The sequence below is a fragment of the Hylaeus volcanicus genome, chromosome 2 (genome assembly GCF_026283585.1).
Source record: "Hylaeus volcanicus isolate JK05 chromosome 2, UHH_iyHylVolc1.0_haploid, whole genome shotgun sequence".
NCBI classification, from domain to species: domain Eukaryota; kingdom Metazoa; phylum Arthropoda; class Insecta; order Hymenoptera; family Colletidae; genus Hylaeus; species Hylaeus volcanicus.
The window spans coordinates 28,517,909-28,536,200 of NC_071977.1; the positions used below are offsets into that span (position 1 = coordinate 28,517,909).

At 45.3% G+C, this 18,292-nt stretch overlaps 2 long non-coding RNA genes across 2 annotated transcripts in view; one reads left to right on the forward strand and one right to left on the reverse strand.

Annotated features, from left to right (window-relative positions):
• LOC128872114 (uncharacterized) overlaps nt 1-18,292 on the reverse strand; it is a 230,946-nt gene that overhangs the window by 86,742 nt on the left and 125,912 nt on the right. The window lies entirely within an intron of this gene.
• The window catches only part of LOC128872116 (uncharacterized), a 272,991-nt gene that overhangs the window by 68,638 nt on the left and 186,061 nt on the right, over nt 1-18,292 (forward strand). The window lies entirely within an intron of this gene.

An 18,292-nucleotide genomic window follows, 5' to 3' on the forward strand; every position in this document is an offset into this window, starting at 1 on the left:
TTTATCAGAAATTTCTAGAAGCAACTTCAATCGATTCCTGACATTTTTGCGATAAAAATGATACCAAACACATAATCGTGCGTAATCGTGCTAATATCTTGCACCAAATGTGAAAGGTTGCATCGCGAACCGTTCTGTCGTACGACAGATTTTTGGCATGCCCAACTTCCGACCGATACAACGCCACGCACAACAAGACAATGCAACTTTCATTTAAACGGTCAAAGGGACTCGTCGAAGTGATCGTCGTACATGTCGTACGACAAGTTGTACGACGGATCGTAGCGTGTATGATGCGTTCTAGACACTGGGATGTTTCGAGTTCGGTCGGGGATGGCTTATATTAACGAATAAGTGGGATAGTTTCTGAGAATATGAGGGGTAAAGATACCACTCATTTTTATTATTTATGCTTTCTGAGCATTCTGTGAACATTTCACTACCCTTATTTTCTAAACCATATCTCATTTTTGTTAAATAGAACCTCGATACTCGATCCTACGTTTAATTTTATTTACCATTGCACCACAGAACCATCTCACCACTCGAACCTCTTTCCCTCGCCCTTTTTTCTAACCCCTTTTAACCCTTAATCCAACGTTTAAAAACCACCGAAATTCTCGCGAAGAGTCGAAACGCGTGCACGCGAGACCACGTGGCGATCCCGTCTCGAAGTCGTCGAACGAGAGAAAGAGAGGCGAGAACGTGGATGACGCGGGGGACGAAGCGCCGAGGGGGCATAGGCGTCGCGACGCCGAGCAACACAACCACACCCTTCGAAGGACCCGCTGGATCGATAGGCACACTACCCTCCGTTAAAGCAGAAAGAGGAAAGTGGCGAGCGAGGGACGAGGAGAAGCCACGGGACAGAAAGGGAGCAGAGAAAGAGGATAAGACAAATTGCCAGAGATCTCACCGCGTTGCTTCTGCCGCTTTCTTTCCCTTCGCCCCACGCCGCCGTCGCCCCCCCCCCCAACCCTCCCCCGGAGAACCGCCCCTCGTTCGTTTTTTCAGCCAGTTACCTGCCATCGACAATCGACGTCGCGCGAAAACTTCTTCCGCGTCCTCGTCAGACACGCGCGGCCTTTTTCCGCGCGTACTTTCAATCTCGCGGCATATTGTTAAAGTAACGAGGTTACCGGAGCAAATTTACGGTAATGTCGTAATCGAGCGAGCCATACAGGAAGAGGGATACGAGTGCTCTTAATCGAGTTCCGACGGCGAAGACTCCCGGTTAAATTGATTTTACATTCGAGAAGAAAAAAAAAAGATACGTAAATAACATTTCGAGTCGAGCTGTCGATCGCGAACGACCGATTATAATTCGCCTGTCGCGTGGTACTCTCTGTCCTTGACTCGAGTCCTCCACTAGCAGTCATCTCTGTAAATTAAAATCGCCAGGGGGTGGGTTGCAAGAATCAACTGTCGCGTCGATGCCGAAAGTGTGGTCTGTATTTTTATCGTAATCATCAAGAAACTTCTAAGGATCCAAAAGAATAATTTTTCAAGCCCGTGTAGTATCCCCTATTCAAAGAATCCACATGCAAGAAAAGAAACAAATGAAATTATTCAACTTAATTTTCATACTCTTCGAAAAGCTCCTCCGATCACTCTTGGCTCCAAAATAAACACACATTTTGAAAACGTAAATCAACCTACCATTTTTCCGAAGGCTACCGATTGTAGTTCTAATAGGGTTAATACATTCGTCGTCAACGAGGACTTTTCAGCTCGAGGGCAATCCACTTTTCACCCTCTGGTAAAAGTTACGAGAGCGTGCAATTTCGCGGCACGTTTTCGCGCCGGCCTTGTCATGTTCTTCGCGGCTTTCCACCTGTCCTCGTGGAGGAGGATTGTTCCACCGTCGACCAGGACGCGACACGCGACGCCACCGTTCATCAGGAGTCACGCGCCGCGGACAGACACCGACTGCGCCAGTTCCGAGAGGAAAGTAACTCTGGTGGTGTTGAACCATCATCCAATTCGGTTAATGATATCTTTTAACAGAGAGAATTCGTAGGGGATGATTTCTATTGATTCCCAAGGCACGGGCCTGCTAGCCGGGTAGCCTTGTTAAAACACATTTTGCCAATGTCTCCACACGAAGAAATCGCGTGTAAAAATCTTTCCGATATTTCTGTAGGATTTATTATATGTTAGTATATTTATAAAATACTGACTTAACTATTAACTAAACTAAAATGAATAGAGTCCGCTCAACTATCCGCTCTACGTTAATTCGCGCCGTCTTTTCCCTTCGACCGCTCAACTAAATCTGTCCTACGACGCTTCTTTCTTTACCTCCCCTTAAAGTCAAGCACTGCCAGGGTTTTTCCCAGGCAGGGGAACGTTGTTCTAGGCCGCCTCGCCGAGGCGCGCCTGGACAACATCAGCCCAAGTGGCCAGGTCGTAAATTAAACTAAACTAAAGCTACGTTACAATATCCTTATACCTATCCTATAACTAACTCTCTCTCTCTCTTTCTCTCTCACGCACACGCACACATTCCCACTCGTACATTTCTCTCGATCTTCGCGATATTTCTTTCGATCGAGTTCCTGATGGGGGCGTATTACGCGTCGCAGGGTTAATTCGCGGCCGCCTTTTCTCGGCCGAGGTTCGTTAGGCGCGTTGAATTATTCCGCGCATCGAAACGATCGGAGGCGATCGGTGGAAGCGGTCGCGACGTAGACGGCGATGAACGGCCGCTGGGAGGTAACGAGTTTTAAACGAATTGCGTTATTAGATAAAAATAGGGACAGGCGATCGTTATCGTCGAGAGATCGGGACGGGATCCCGTCGGACGTGATTTAACGACGGGGACGGATGTAATTGGAATTCGATATCTAAGAAAATTCTGTTCCAGACCAGTTACCGTCCTATTAATTTGTTCGATTCGATTACCGACCCCTTTCGACGTTGGAATTGAAAATTATATATCGTATTATTCCGCTGGTCGTCCTTTGATCGTCGTCGTATAAAAGAGTCCAAGTCTGCGGTAAATGGAAATTTTTTAGGGGAGCGAACCAAATATTTTGTTACGATGTGATTAACGCATGAGTGTTTTTATATTAGGCGTATAAATTAATTCTCTGTCTTCGCATCCAATTATTCATAAGTCTAGTGTAAATAGAAATATTTACCTAACGCCTGTTTGTTATATTATCATATTTTATTTGTCTGAAATGCGTGACTCTGGGACGATTGAAAGTTAGATGATCAGATGGCACAGGAACGCAGAATTATTTCTACACCTGATACGTATCGAAACTTCAAACTCGTCACTTTTTCATATAGACTCTTATTTTAAACAATCGAATTTTCGAGTGTCATTATTACTTGGATCCAAACAAAAATTGAGCCCATAATTATGAAAGTGGTCTAAATAGGTCAAAATAAAAAAAAAATGAGTTTAAATTAAATTAATTCAATGTAATGTTTCTGTTTTCAAGAAACAAACGACTCGGACCACTTTCATAATTACGGGGACAATTCTCTCTACCCATCTCGTAGATATTCATATTCCGTGCTCTCTTTAATTGCAAGCACGGTTTCATAGTTCGAACGATATTCGAAACGGTCGAGTGCCGGATAAAAACACGACACGTATCGTTCGTAATAAGAAAGAGCAGCCGTCGTCGTCGTCGCGAACGAGAGGACGGCCATTCCCACGAAATCGTCGCGGTCGTGATCCTTCCGAACAACTTCTGAACTCGTTTCGAGTTGCCCGGGCGATTCTTTATTCTTTGTTTCCCGGGGCCGCTTTATATCCTTCGAGCCTGCGAAAAAATGGACGCGCGGGAATCTCGGCAATAACGAGCGGCCCTTAGTTACATCAGACAGCCCCGACGCTTTCCTAATTCCCCTTCAGACGTGAGAAAAATCGTCCCTGGGATGCGGGAGGCCCCTCTTCACGGGAAAAATTGCTCGGGAACTCGTTGCACCCCGGAGCAATCGATTCGCGAACGATTCGTGCCGATCGATCAGCCGTCGTTGCTTGAAAGATCGATATATTCACGAAAATGATCGACGCGCTCGTTGTTTCCTGAGAAAACGTTTTGGAAATTTCACGTACGTTTCAATTTGTTATAACGGACACGGTAATGTCTCGTTAGAGGTACAAATTTGTCCAGGAATACGATGGTAAAAGTTTTACGATAAACAAGTTAATAATAAGAAAGTTTCATCGTTGCGTTACGTTGTTTCACCGACGTGCCTCGGTGTTTTGGTTCCGTTTTCTTTATTCGCTGTCCTTGTCTCCGTTCGACGGGCGTCGGCAAACGTCAAAGAATATACGAACTCTACGATAAACGCACAAGGTCAGTCCCAAGTTTGTGCGTTTTACGAGACGTTACTATATTTTTGTTGCTTGGTATAAATTGGAATGGGACTTGTAGCGTTACGAGAATACGATATCTAAGAAAGTTACTGATTATCTGGCACTAGACAGTTTGGAATATTGCTTCAATTCTTCATTTACCGAATTTCTCAAAAGTTTTTAAAATCTAGCCGTCCATCTTGGTCATATATCCCAAAAGAAAAAGAGCTTATACTGTCATCTAACAATTATAAAGGAATTCGAAAGTCGCAACAGGTTTCAAAGCATTCAATTAATTTGACGGGAATTACAAGTCCCGCCAGTGAATAAAGACTTAAACTTTGATCAAAATTCCTCGAATATTTATTCATTCTTCTTTCTTTTTAATAAAAGTATTTTCACGTATTATTCTCTTCTACATCTTTCCAGCTTGCTAAATAATAATACTCTATTTTTTTTTCTCAACAAACCATCCTGTAAATTGTAGACTTACGGCCGATGAATACTCCCGGTGTCTGTTCGAGGATCGTTAAAAATGATCCCCGCTTTTTCAGGCTCGGGAAGCCGCGCAAGAACCCGCGCGGCGTCGCCATAAGTTTTCCTGGAAAATAAATCAGTGACGCGGCGCGAAGAGAATGGGAGCGGAGCGTCTCGGAGTTCTCGAGTCTTCCCTCAATTTCTCGCGGGAAAACTTTTTAATATTTTTGCGTGTCATATCCACCCCTCCCCTCCTGGCGGTGCTCCCAGATTTTATGGCACGTAAACGGTTCATGTACAGGGTGTATCGCGCGGCGTGACCCACTTCGGGGCTGAACTGGGAACGCGAGAACAATGGAGAGGGCTCGTACGAGCCTGCGTCCCGTTTGAGGGCTTTCCGGAGTTATTATTTCTTTTTTTTCGCTCCGACAATTCCCAATTACGAGCCGAGCTGTAATCGATTTTGGTGAACTGGTTAGATAGAGTGCTCTGTGGTTTCTTGTTATTAGATTACGGATTGTGCGCGTTATGTAAAGTAATGTAATAAATATATGGCGAACGTAACCAAAAGGTACGAGAGCTTATGGAAAATATCGATATCGTTGTAATAATTGTAGAATATATTCGAGATACTTTATGTAGATTTTATGTATTACATTTTATTTCGAATACAAATTTAATACCTCCATCGGCATCATCCTTGTAAAAGCGACTTTTAAACACCTTGTGGAAAACAGGGATGCTCTCAACTTGACAAGCTTCGAAATAAAAATAAAGAAAACATTTCCTCGAAATTACACCCAACCATAAAAATTCTCCTGAATTCGAGTAAAACGTTTCCATTGAAATTTTTCACCGTGTCTGAATTCTTTAATACAAATTTTATTCCTCCATCGCCGCCACCCTTACGATAGACGACCTTTGAAGTTACTGTAACGGAAAACAGGGATGTCCACAATCCAACAATCTTTTCAATCAAAATAAAATTACCCCACCATAAAAATTACCCCGAATTAGACTAACATATTCCTATTAAAATTCTTCCAGGTACTTTGATCGATCGTCGTTGGTCCCACGTGTCGGTAGGCCTGCGTCTATGTATAGAGGAAGCCACGTCGAGGGCGAGGATTAAGGGCGCGTTTAAGGGCTGTTTACGGTTTTGCGGACGGCCAGCCATAAGCCCGCGCGCGTACCGCCGCTGTGCCTCGGAATTTCGGATGGTGGTTTATGGATAACGGGAAATCGGGATGTGGGCCCGCCGAGGGAAACAAGATAAACGCTCGTTGTTTGTGCTGGCTGGATTGCTTAAGAGGGAGCAATTCGAGGAGCCAGCTCTGCCGGTGCACGCGGTAATGCACGGGTAAGTCATTGTAATAAGCTTTGTCTACACGCTGCTCGAGCCGGAGATTCGATGCGTAATAGGATTTCGTTGCGTGTTAATTCGACGTTCCTGGCTTAATTGAGACCGAACGCCCGATGGATGAAAGATTAATTTGATTATCGAACTTCCGACGATCCGGGGGGATCACTTTAACGCTATGCCTCATCTGTATCGCTCTCGCGAAATTCATACCTTCCGGAGCAACGCCACTTTCGATCCCTGGGATTTCGGGGATCTTCTCTAATTTAGTATCGTTTCATTCATAATTCGTTTCATTCCATTTTCGTTAAAAAAGACATCGCGAAGTACCCGTGAAAATCGCAACTTGTTCGTTTCTCCAAGAAACGTATACAGGGTGTCCCGAAACTCGGAGACGGAAATGGGGGGGTAGCTGAGACGATTCTGAACAAAAATTTCCTTTGCGAAAATGTCGTACAGCGCTTCGTTTTTGAATTATTAACGAAAAACCACGGACCAATCACAGCGCTCAACTATAACGTGCGCTCAGCTGACTACCCCGCGGCGTAGCCAATCCTGGCTCGAGTCTATCCTTTCGCGGTTGAGCGCGCGTTACTCAGGCGCTATGATTGATCGCTGGTTTTTCATTAATAATTCAAGAACGAAGCACCGTACGACATTTTCGCAAAGGAAATTCTGCTTCAGAATCGTCTCAGCTACCCCCCATTTCCAGCTCCTACAAGAGTTTTGGGACACACTGTGTACAGCAACCGATATCTCGTTGTTATCTTTCACGTATCAACCAGAAGCGCAGCCGCGCGTAATTAACGCGAGCGTTCAGTCACATGTAAAGCAGCTGCGGTATTTGCAACAATTTCCCCCGTCGTCTAGCATTGTTAACGCGCGCGTGTTTTCGATGTACACGTCGTCTCGCGTCTTAGTGGTTCGTTAAGCGCGAAAACTTATAATTTCCACGCGTCTCGTGGAGCAGCTGCGCACACATCTCCAGGGCCGGGTACGTCATTGTTTGCGACGCTCGACGACTGTATAGTAACAAGCTCTGTGTCTGGATTGTTTACCGTGAAAGCAAAGAAAGCGTCCATTAATGGCGCGCGCCGGCTTGGGAAAATACCGCGGCGGATTCGGCCGAACAAAAATTCTACGTGTTTGTAAATACGACGGACGTCCCTTGTAACGAGGTATCGGAGTGGAAGGCTCGTTGTCCGATAAAAAAAAAAGAGCGTTTTCAAGGCTTGGGTGTAACCGTCTCGATGGTCGAGCGCTTCGAGGATCAACGTCGGTCAATAATTGGTGTTTGGATAACTCGTTTCCTTGCTGTGTTTCTTTTATCGAAAGTGAGAGGGTGGGGACTGTTAGGAACTGAAATAGATTTGCGTTTTGTTTTAGGTATTCTGCTTTTTTAAGTAATTCAAAGCTAAGGTTACATCAAGGACTTCATCGAAACTTTAAATTTCACTTACTACAGTCAGTGTAAGAGGTATACGTACAGCAACCAATTTCAAAATAAAATTAATAAGACGAGAAACACGAGGTCAACATTAAACATAATAAATTTACGCAAATTCTACTCTGAGAATATTTAGGAATGTTGGTTAATTATTTCGTCCCTTAAAATTTATTAACAAAATAAATATATGAAGTTTTATTTCGAATTGCTTCCTGTACGAATTGGAATATTTTATTTTCGTGTTATCTTACTTGAATAAATAATAATTATTACTCTTGTTCCTCTTGTTCCATTTACGAACGTCCAACCCACGTTATTTCGTGGAATTAGAAGTGCAATAAGGTCTGAAATGATCTCTGAAAAATCAAAGCGAGCCTCCGGTCCATAAAGATTGAGAAACCCTGACCTGGTCCATTACTTCGACACGAGATCCACGTCGGTTCGAGAGTTTATCGACGATCGTAAAGGGAGTTTGGGGGGGGGGGGTGGCGATAGAAAATGCCCTCGAGTACCGAAAGACGGTCATCTGCTCGCGAATACTTGAGAAATGCGAGCAGCAATATGCGCGGGGGCGTTTCATGTTTGCACGTGGATGTTCCATGGTATCAATGCCGAGCGATATGCTTTCCGTCTGTTGCGCGACCGAGGAATGTGGAACGGGGTGGGCCGCGATCCTGAGAGATTGAGTTAAGTTCAACATAGAGCAGTATTAAACACGCATATCTTGCGCCTCGCGTCGGAAGTCTGCGGTTGGGAACAAGCTATTAACGTTATGAGACGCTCATCGTCTCGGCTGGCGGCTTCTCGGCCTCGCTTGGAAATTTCTGGGACCGCGCTTGACTCCTCCGTGTCTTCCGTGAGCTGATAATCTTGTATTTATCGCATTCCTTATTAAGTTACCAAACCCTCTTTGATGAACGAATATTGAGAGCTTCGAAGCGAACGCTTCTCTTCCAGAGAAGTAAGGAAAGTAAAGAGTTGCGTCTAAAATATTCTTCAGGTGGAGCGATTAAGAAAAAAAAGTAAGGCTGACCTCCACACGACCTCGGGGGTTATCGCGACTATGCTACCTCGTGGGAACGTAGAATTTTCTGCCCTTTCCGAATCCGAGGTCAAAAATATGGGTTTCTATTTAAAATATCAAAGTTGACCTTTAAATGACTTCGAACGTGACTTCCAAGGTCAAAGGCGAAGTCACGAGAACATACCTCCCTCGAAATAAACTTCTATAGTTACCGAGAAATTCTACTGGGGAATTTAAAATGGTCCACTCTGTATATGTGTAATTGAACCTATCGAATGAAGAAAGTGTGTGTCGAGTACTTCGGCCGTAAAAAAATCACGGAACGTCGCCAATCGAGAGCTGCGTCGATGCGCGTTCGGCTCGAAAAAGGTCAACGAACAGCCCTGCCGCGCGTCGCGGCATAATCCGAAGTTTTCCGACATAATACGCACTAACAAAGGAGTTACGTAGCATCCACGGAATGGCGGAATCAGATTTTCCCTCGGACTCGGGGCGTAGATTGAACCCATAACGAGCAGGACGTGGTGTATTAAGCTCGCCGAGGACCAAATCCCTTAAGCCAATTTACGTAGCTAACTCGGCTCGCAACCTTATCCTCTCGCCTATCCAGCGATAGGTAACGGTGAAAGAACGCGGCAAGTATTAAGGGCCCTTCCAGCGGCTCTTTCCCGTATTTCCGCGGCGCGAACAACAGCCGCGGGGCTCGTCGGGGAAGTTTTCATCTCTCCTCGACGACGCGCCTTATTAAGAATTGGAAGCGGAGAGAAAAAAAAAAAAACTTCCCCGAAAGGATCCCACCGTCTAACGATCGCGGGATCGGTCATCAATCTTCCCGGATGGTTGCGAGCCCGGCGGAGCCAGCGTTCCACTTGCTCGTTTCGGTCTTGACTCGATGGGTCTTCGTTGAAATCGTAACTACCTCGGGGAAGGGAAAACTTTCTTCGCGCGATACTCTTCCGATGCGGGTTCCCGCGGTGCGATTCAGGATCCGCCCGTGGAGCAGCGTGTCAGCAAACTCGTCTCTATTTTAACACGAAAGTGTTTTATAGATAAGCGGAGTATTGGTGAACAGTGTGACGCCAAAGTGTGACGAAAAAGTGTAAAGGAAAAGCATTACGCTATGAGTCACGTCTATTCTCTCGGATCTCTTTCTCTTTCACTCTCTGTCCTTTTATAACCGACTTCGAAAGGGAGGAGGATACTCAATTCGACATGTATATTTTTTTTTTTCTACGTTCGACGCTCGACTCGAGCCAAACGTAAACACAGAATAGACGTTATAACAAATCTTCTACTAGAAGAAACCAACGAATCTCCTCTTTGCACACCAGTGGAGCGGTGCACACAGCTCAAACACGAAAGTGTTTCGGCAGATCTGCATTGCGTTCGCATTTCGCTGCTGGCTGAGCGACGACACGGGGCGATCCACCGGTCGAAAAGTCAGGCCAGCGAGCGATCTTGAGTTATCGCCGGGAGTGGATAGTAATTACTCAGGGCTCAGCCGGAATTTACGAGGATATGCTAATGCGTTCGTTGCCGCGCATTACTTAATTTCACTCGAATCGAGGGCTGGCCGATTCGCAGGGATGGGCCGCTTCGAGTCTAACTTCATCATTTAAATCACGTTAAACGCAGAGCTTTGCGTTCCATGGTTCATGCAGCTAGGTTCTACGAATTGTTTATTTTAGAACGGTAAAATCAGGAAACGAGCCCTAATGATCGCAATATTAAAGACAACCTAGGTTGAATTTGAAGCCTGGATGAATATTAATCGAAGTTTAAGCTCGCGTTGTTTCGAGAAACGCGAGAAATTCATTAGTTCGGTTAGAAAAGTACATTCACCGGTCGTTTTCTCGAGAATTTCGTAGTTTCTGGAAACGGTACAGTCGAATCAAGTCATAAGTCTGTCCGTCATAAGCCTGCCCCTAATAAAAGCCTCTTCCCCTCAATCGGCTTCATTGCTCTTTTACGTTTTGTGCCAGACCACCCCGTATAAGTCTGCGCTAAAACTGTCAAAATTAGAAACTAAGTACATAAATTATAAACTAAGTACAGGAATGCAAGTATGATTTGTTAAATAAAATGTAACTTATCGAAAAGACGTTTCAAGTAAATTGCAAGTAATCTATAAGAGTATCCAAAAAGATAAAATGTATTACTACTGTTATTATTAATTAATAATCGAAAAGAAGAATACGATATAATAAGGGAAAATTACAGTATCTACTTTGTGGCAAGTAATTAAATCAATCCTAAACGTAAATATAATTCTGAGAAAAATTTCTGCTACGTCCCTTAGACCTCTAACGGGTACTCGACCGTATTTCCACCGAAGTTTTTACACGGTTTCACGAGTCGGAAGCGACGAATTTTAAACGTTGTTACCGCGGGCGAGATGCAACGCGACGGCGCATAAATCTGACGTAAATCGAGAGCGAGACGCTCAAAAAGCCCTCACCGGGGCGGATGCAAACGAGGACGGTCGAGTCCGCAAAACCAATAGAGACGAACGCGACGGGACGCCGAAAGAGCCGTCGCGACGCGGCCCGAAAATACCGCGGCCACGGCGACAGTGAATACAAAATTTGTTTACGGACCGAATGCTTCCGGAATGCTTGGACCGTCGAACGTTTCCCGCTTCCGCTGGTTAAATATCGCGCTTCTCTACGTCTCCGGACCAAGGTAACTCGATAAATTATTTCGCGTTCGGTGCTTTGTAAACTCCATCGATTTATTGGCAAAGGGCGTTCCGGTTGGGTACGTTCGGAAAATTCTTGAAAATTGTATTGGATCGATTCGCGAGTACTCGGTCGGGACCGGCGAGTTGCTTATCTCGAAACAGGTACGCTACTCGGGTTGATTTTGTTCTCGAGCGTGACGAGGGGGAACGCGTAGACGAAACAGGGGGCTCGGTGTTCCAGCAAACTATAAAGTGATCGCTCGAGCACGGCTGGTTGTTCTTTGGAGAATGGTTGAAGATGTTAATTATAATTATATAAGATTACAATAGTATAAGATTAGCAAAAGTAAAATCGAACGAATGGAACGTACATGTACAACTAACAGTAGTATGTCGAAAAATACACACGCCAGGGAATACAAATAAAAAATTCTAGAAACGCAAACCAGAACGTCCACTTAAGTTTTATCGATGAACAAGTCCAACAAAGAACTTCGAAATCACTCGTTTTTTTTCTCTCTCTCTAACGCTACAAATATTAAAGAAACAAACACTCGAGAAGCTTGCTCCTGTCGCCAAGTAAATAACCACGTCCTTAGCCATCATTGATTCGTTGAATTATTTCTCCCTCATTCCCAGCACCGCAAAACTCGCGATTACGCTTGTTTCGTGCGCTGCGGCTCGTTGCGTACGAGTCCATTGTCCGCGGCGCGAGAGGCGGCGAGTTGAAGTAATGGCCGAGTGCCCGAGAAGAGGGAAAAAATCTCATCGTCCCGGCTGTAAGGTATTAGACGTAATAAACTTCCGGTGTCGGCTGGCTGCGCGCGTCGGACCCGCGCAACTTATTAAGGCCCCACGGATAAAACGTTGGAAGTTACTTTGAGATGCAAAGTGAAATTTTTTTAATTAAGGAACCTCCTTATGAACGAGCACCGTTTCCCTCAAAAGTGAGAGGGATGAAGCAGAGAAGGAAGAGGGGAGAAGGAAGGCGACACGCGCCGAGCCGGGGAACCGTTCGTCGTCGTCGTTTCAAAGTAAAGTAGCCCTTTGTTGCTTTGATACTGCAAAGTAGCTGGCAAAGTAGCATGTCGCGTAACGCGTAACGAACCGGAGGGCGCGTCGGTGTTTTCGTGAAAACGAGGAGAATTGCTCGACTTCGCGCCGCGACGGTTTCACAGGCGACGTTTTTCGACGTCGAGGGCGGTTTTCGTCTGACTCTGGGACCGCTGAGTTAGGTCTGGCGCGGGCCCAGACAATCGTAGGGCAAAGAGTTCACGCATCGTCCGAGTTGAAACTCGTGAAAATTGTTACGAAGTTAATTATTATATCTCGAGATTATTGATGATTAGATGATGCAACGTTTGACGTGGTATGGGAATTTTTTAACGTCGTCGTAAGTTACGAATACTTTTTAGATTTATTTTCGTTGTTGCCTTAATTTTGGAAGTGATTTTTGTAGGTTCTTAACGAAAAGCACTGTCACCGATTTCTGGGTGACGTGGCGACCAACGAGTCGAGTAATTTGAAGTTCATCAATTTCGAGGACATGCAAGAAATGGAAGCTATTTTTTCCTCAACCCTTATGCACAGGATAGAGACAGCATTTTAGTTGAAAAATGTAAAGTTCATCGACATCGACAAACCCAACAATCCATAAACAGCCAAAATATCGTTCTCGATCTTGCGAACAAGTACGCAGATAATTCCCCGGACGTTTCGAGTCATTTATTCAGCATAATAAGCGCGGTATCGGTACGGATATCGTAATACCTTCCACCGAATCTTCCCGAAGCTACCATTGTGCCGCGGTATCAGCCCTTCCTCCGTTATCCCGCGACAATAACACAATCGTGTCCAACAAATTCCACGGAACAGAAATCCTCCCGCGATCTCGTATTCCGAATTTCTTACGACGGCATAATGCACTCCGTGCCGCGGCACGGGGGTGTTTAAAATGTAAATGCCCCGACGAAAGAGACGCCGCGCACCCACCACCCCCCCGCCCCGGGCGTATTAAACATTTATTCGCGTTTGTCCCCTGCATTAGGCAGCTGTATTTACGCGTGTACGGTCGTAGGGCGTTCGTTGTTCAACGCGGGAAATATAGGGATCGAAGTTTCTCGAAGAACGAACGAGCCACGTGTTTAAACAAAAAAGGGCGAAGCTATAAACTGTCTACGAATAGAGAAATCTGTAAATTGTAATAAATAGAATTTTAAGAGATAGAGTTTTCTATTTGTTTACTAATAGAGAAATCTGCCATTTGTAAAAAAGAGAATAAAAAAATATTGCGAAGAGTTTGTAAGCAGTATATGAATTTTACAAGTTTCTGAAAATACAGAATATAGATATAGACTTGTATGAAACAGTGTCTGTATTTTTATATTCGAAGCATTTGTTTTGAAGTTACTATTTCCAATTCCCTATTTTTTAAGATATTATTTTCTAGGCACCTCACACATCGTACATCCACTTTTCGAATAACTCTCCTATCACCCTGCCGATAAATAATTTCGAGTTCGCAATTCCTCGAAGCCTAACGTACGACGCCTCGTTAATAATTCGCATAAATGCCCGAGCTACTCCAAAATCGACCACTTTTCCTCCCTCGTACTGCTCCCTCTATTTTCGCGAAATTAATAAAACGGCAAGTTGCGCTACAGTCCCTTTTTTCCCACGGACTGTAAATTCGTCCTGCGCGGTATCCTGCGGCGAATATCGGTCGTATTTCATCCAGGTAGACCGTCCTAATGCACGGTATAGACCGCGCTTCACGGATAAAGGAACCGCGAAAACGTTTCCTCGTGGGTATTAGCGTCATCCCTTTGCCGAAGATTGATGGAGCTATCCTGACAGGATCCTCCTCCTTCGCCTCTCTGTTTGCTCGTCCCTTTCCATCCTGTCGTTCCAACGTAGCCGCATAAAAAAAAAAAAAAGAAAAAAGAAATCACCCTTCCAGTCTCGCCCCGGCACCCTCTTCGCCTGTAAACGGTTACAGGTCATGTCGATATTTATCACGGGCACGATGGTATCATGGCTGAGGCCGTCTAGGTGGGATTTTCCATTTCGGTATTATAGAAAACAAATTTTCCTCGAAGATGGATCCTAACGACTCGATTATAGTTGCGTTAAGGAACGTAGAACTTTTTGCTTTCTGTATTCTCGCAAAAATGAAATACATTAATTTTATCGTATTGGAAAGTAACGTTATATTCTATGGAATGGAATGTTTTTAATATTCACTCAACATTCATGAATATAATACTTTCACGGAATATTATATTATTTCTGAGCTTAAAATCTGAGCTAAAATCGTATTCTCACCTCTGAAATTTTAACGCAAAAATGAAATATAATATTTTTGTTATGTGGAAAGGAATATTACATTCAATGGAATACAATAGATTTTATTTCTAATCTTAAAAAAATTGTAAAAAAAAATTGTTTCTCACCCCTGAAATTTCAACGCAGAAATGAAATATAATATTTTTATTACGTGGAAAGGAATATTATATTGTATGGAATACAATATTTCTGAGCTTAAAAGAATTTTCCGTAGATAGAGAAATAAATAATAAATATCGAAGTGGACGTGGAGCTTTTTGAAATTTCCAGCCATTACGAGTCGACGTTTCCATGACGTCCGAATATCAGGGCGTAGCAAAGCCGCTCTTTCAGCTTACCGACGGCAAGCTTGTTAAAAGAACTGCTCCGATGCACCGGCGCGGGGGATTTATATGCAATCCCATTCGCGTCGGTCGTTCCTATAAATATACCAAGGTTTCGGTAAGTTCGGTGTATTTATGACGGGAACGTAGCTGGGATTCGAAACGTTCGATTCGAGAGCGAGCGATACTTTCCCGTCTTTTTGGCCGCGCGGAAAGTAGATTTGTCGTTCACCGGCTCGGGCTCCCACCGAATTCTCCACGATTTTCCTCCGCGAACGTACGACCCGACCGGAGGAATCTTATAAACTGAAAGCAGTCGTTGAACCGCGCGGAAAAAGAACCGAGACACTTGGTTATAAAGAGCTTAGAGGCGACCGGTTCCGTTCGAACGTCCAGCGGATGGATTGCCGCTGCGCTCGAGACGATTGGGTAACAATTTTCAGGGATAAAGGTATGTCGAGACTAAATAATTACCTCTGGCCCTTCTCGAGTAGAGCAAATTACTCTGAACGCGTTTTATTAGGGACCTGGCAATTTAGTATATTGCTGCGTATTAACGTTTTCGAAATGAAAAGAGTGCAAGAGTCTAAAGTGTAAGACTCTAAAGAGTCTAAAGACTCTAAAGACTTTAAATTATTTATTTGGGATTTAAGTAGGCGAATCTTCGTGGGGAAATGAATACAGAATGTGGAATAAAAGTGCTTCGTACGAGGCTTAGTTTTAAAGACAATCGACATTAAAAATTCGTCGAAGATACACGGCTGAGTGGTTATGTCTGACTAGTATCTGACGTTTCTAGTTAAGTTGGTGCGAACATACCCAATGGTATGATCTTCTTCCACTGATTCTAAGAAATCTGTAGACAGTACCATTCGTTATAGTATAGGATCATACATAGTATGCTTGCAAACACTAAAATCAGTAGAAGCGGTTAGAAATGGTCAGACACCTACCTCATAAATATTCAAAGCCAATTCCCTCGTGAACCAAGTCGCGTACGAAAAAATTGCATTGCATATCGTAGACATATTCTTAAACGAACTGTTCGCTACTATTATCAATTTATTTAATTTCAACGAAATAAACAGTAGAATGAACTTTAAACTCGAAACAACGCGAACACGTTGAATCCCTATTTAACATAAACAGTCCAACACCTACGAAAAATTAATCAAGCAATAAACCTTACTTCCCTAGACTCGATTACTTGGCATATTTTCCAACAGACAAAAGAGGAATCAATTACCCAAGCGCGATAGCGATCATTGGTAACACAATCGCTATCTCCTCCAAACAGGTACGCGCGTATCGATAACATAAACTGCTCCCGAGCAATCAGGCAGGAAATGGGTTAATGGGCTCCCTGAAACGATAGTCTACAGGCCGATTCACACTTCTCACAGACCTCTCCTCCCTCTTTTGTCCACCTTCCCCTCCCCTCCCATCCGTGGCACGCCTGTTCGTCCAACTATGCCGATCCGAATTCAGCGAAGCCGGTAAACCCTGCCCGTTCTCTGTTTGCCCCGGAAGTTTCGACCGCTCCCGCGACGCGGGTAGTCTCGTTTAACCTCGATTCGTCTATCGGGCCACCATCTCGTCGATTAAACTCGTCGAACACGCCGCCGAGAAAAGGGAGAACGAACGAAGGACTCCGAAATCCGGGCGGAACTCGAATCCACGCGCAAGGTCCTCCGCGAAGTGGACGCAGTTGGCTGGAAATTTTCGGAAAATTGAATATTTACGTAGGAGTCGGTTGGACAAACCTTCCACGCGAAAATTCGTCTGACAAGACGACTTGCTAATTGTGGGGAAAAAATTGTTTCGCGTTTTCTCCGCGATTCTTGGAAATATCGTGCTTTAGAATGTTTCGTTTGGAAGTAAACCAGAGTAAGTAAAGTAGAGTAAGTAATAAATCCGTGTTCGCTCCGATTTCTTCTCAAGTTCTTAAAAACTCGCGGCCGAAGCAGAGCAACCCCTTACGCGTCGACGTCTCGGTTTTCGCACCCGACGAATCCGCTCCGTCCGAGGAGCCCTCCCAATTTGCGTTCGCGTGTATCGAGGCGGGGAACCGCGTTCAATTTCACGACCGATTCGACGGGATATCAAGCGTACGGAAAGACACACAATAAATGGAAAAGCAACGCAGCGTGGCCCCCTCTCTCAGGTGGCATCGATCGACTTCGTCCCAAGGGCGCGCAATTTTTTCCAGCCGGGGCGAACGTTGTCGCGAGCTACGAATAAAAATTCTGAAACGAAAACTCGACCGTTAACGAATGTTTTTCCAAGCGAACGCGAACGGTTTCGAAATTTCGAAGTATCGCCCCCGCCAGGAGCTAATCGAGCCAACAGAACAGAAGTAACACAGTTATCGACGGGGCGATCGGGTAAATCGAGCGAACGGGGGTCTCGACCGTGCTAGAAACACAGTGCGGGGGTGTGGAACAACGAAGGGGGCGGCGTGCGGGGACTTGGGGTGGAAGCAGACAGGCCAGGAATTTATCATTTCGTAGCTGAAGTGCCGTAGTGGCGACAAGGCTGAAATTGCAGTATTTGGGAGTCGAGTGGAGGCTCGAGAGGAGAGGAATGGAGTGGAGATTGGAGGGCCGCGAGACAGCGACAGAAATACAAGAGAGCGAGGAAGTCGAGGGGGAAGGTCGTACCTGTCCGTAGAAAGGGAGAGCCTGGGAGACGGAGAGACCGGGTGAATAAAGGAAGGAGAGGGACGGAGGCTGGAAAGAGGGCAGTCAAGCAGGAGGATCGGGGACGAACAGTTAGAGGAAACTAACGGAATTCTATTAGAGGGACGAGGACGGGACCGGGAACAAACTGCGATCCTAAGCGACGATTCCCCGCTAGCTGGTCGCTCCGTTGTCCTCCTCCTCCTCCTGCTTCTCGTCCCGACCCTTCACATCTGCTCTCGATCTTTCTCTCCGTCACTCTTCGGGACATTGCTGACAGCAGTCGGCTGAACCGGGAGCGACCTGCCTAAACCTCTGCCTACAACCGCTACCGCACTGCGACAATTTGATAGCTCGATCGGAGAGGCCCTCGAGTATATCTCTGCCGCCCCGTCCGTCCCGCGGACGCCTCGCCGACACCCCCTCTCGAACCACGGCCCCTCGACCCCGTCCCCCCGTCCCCGAATGAAATCGCAGCCCCTTGCGATCAACCACCGCGAACCCATTAGGTCCGTCCGGCAGTTGCAGCGCCGCATCGACCAGGGAGAATTTAGTTCCTCGGACCACCATAATTTTGCGATACACCGAAGGAGATATACAATCGGTCCGAACGATGAATTGTTGCGGCTGGAAGGGTTAT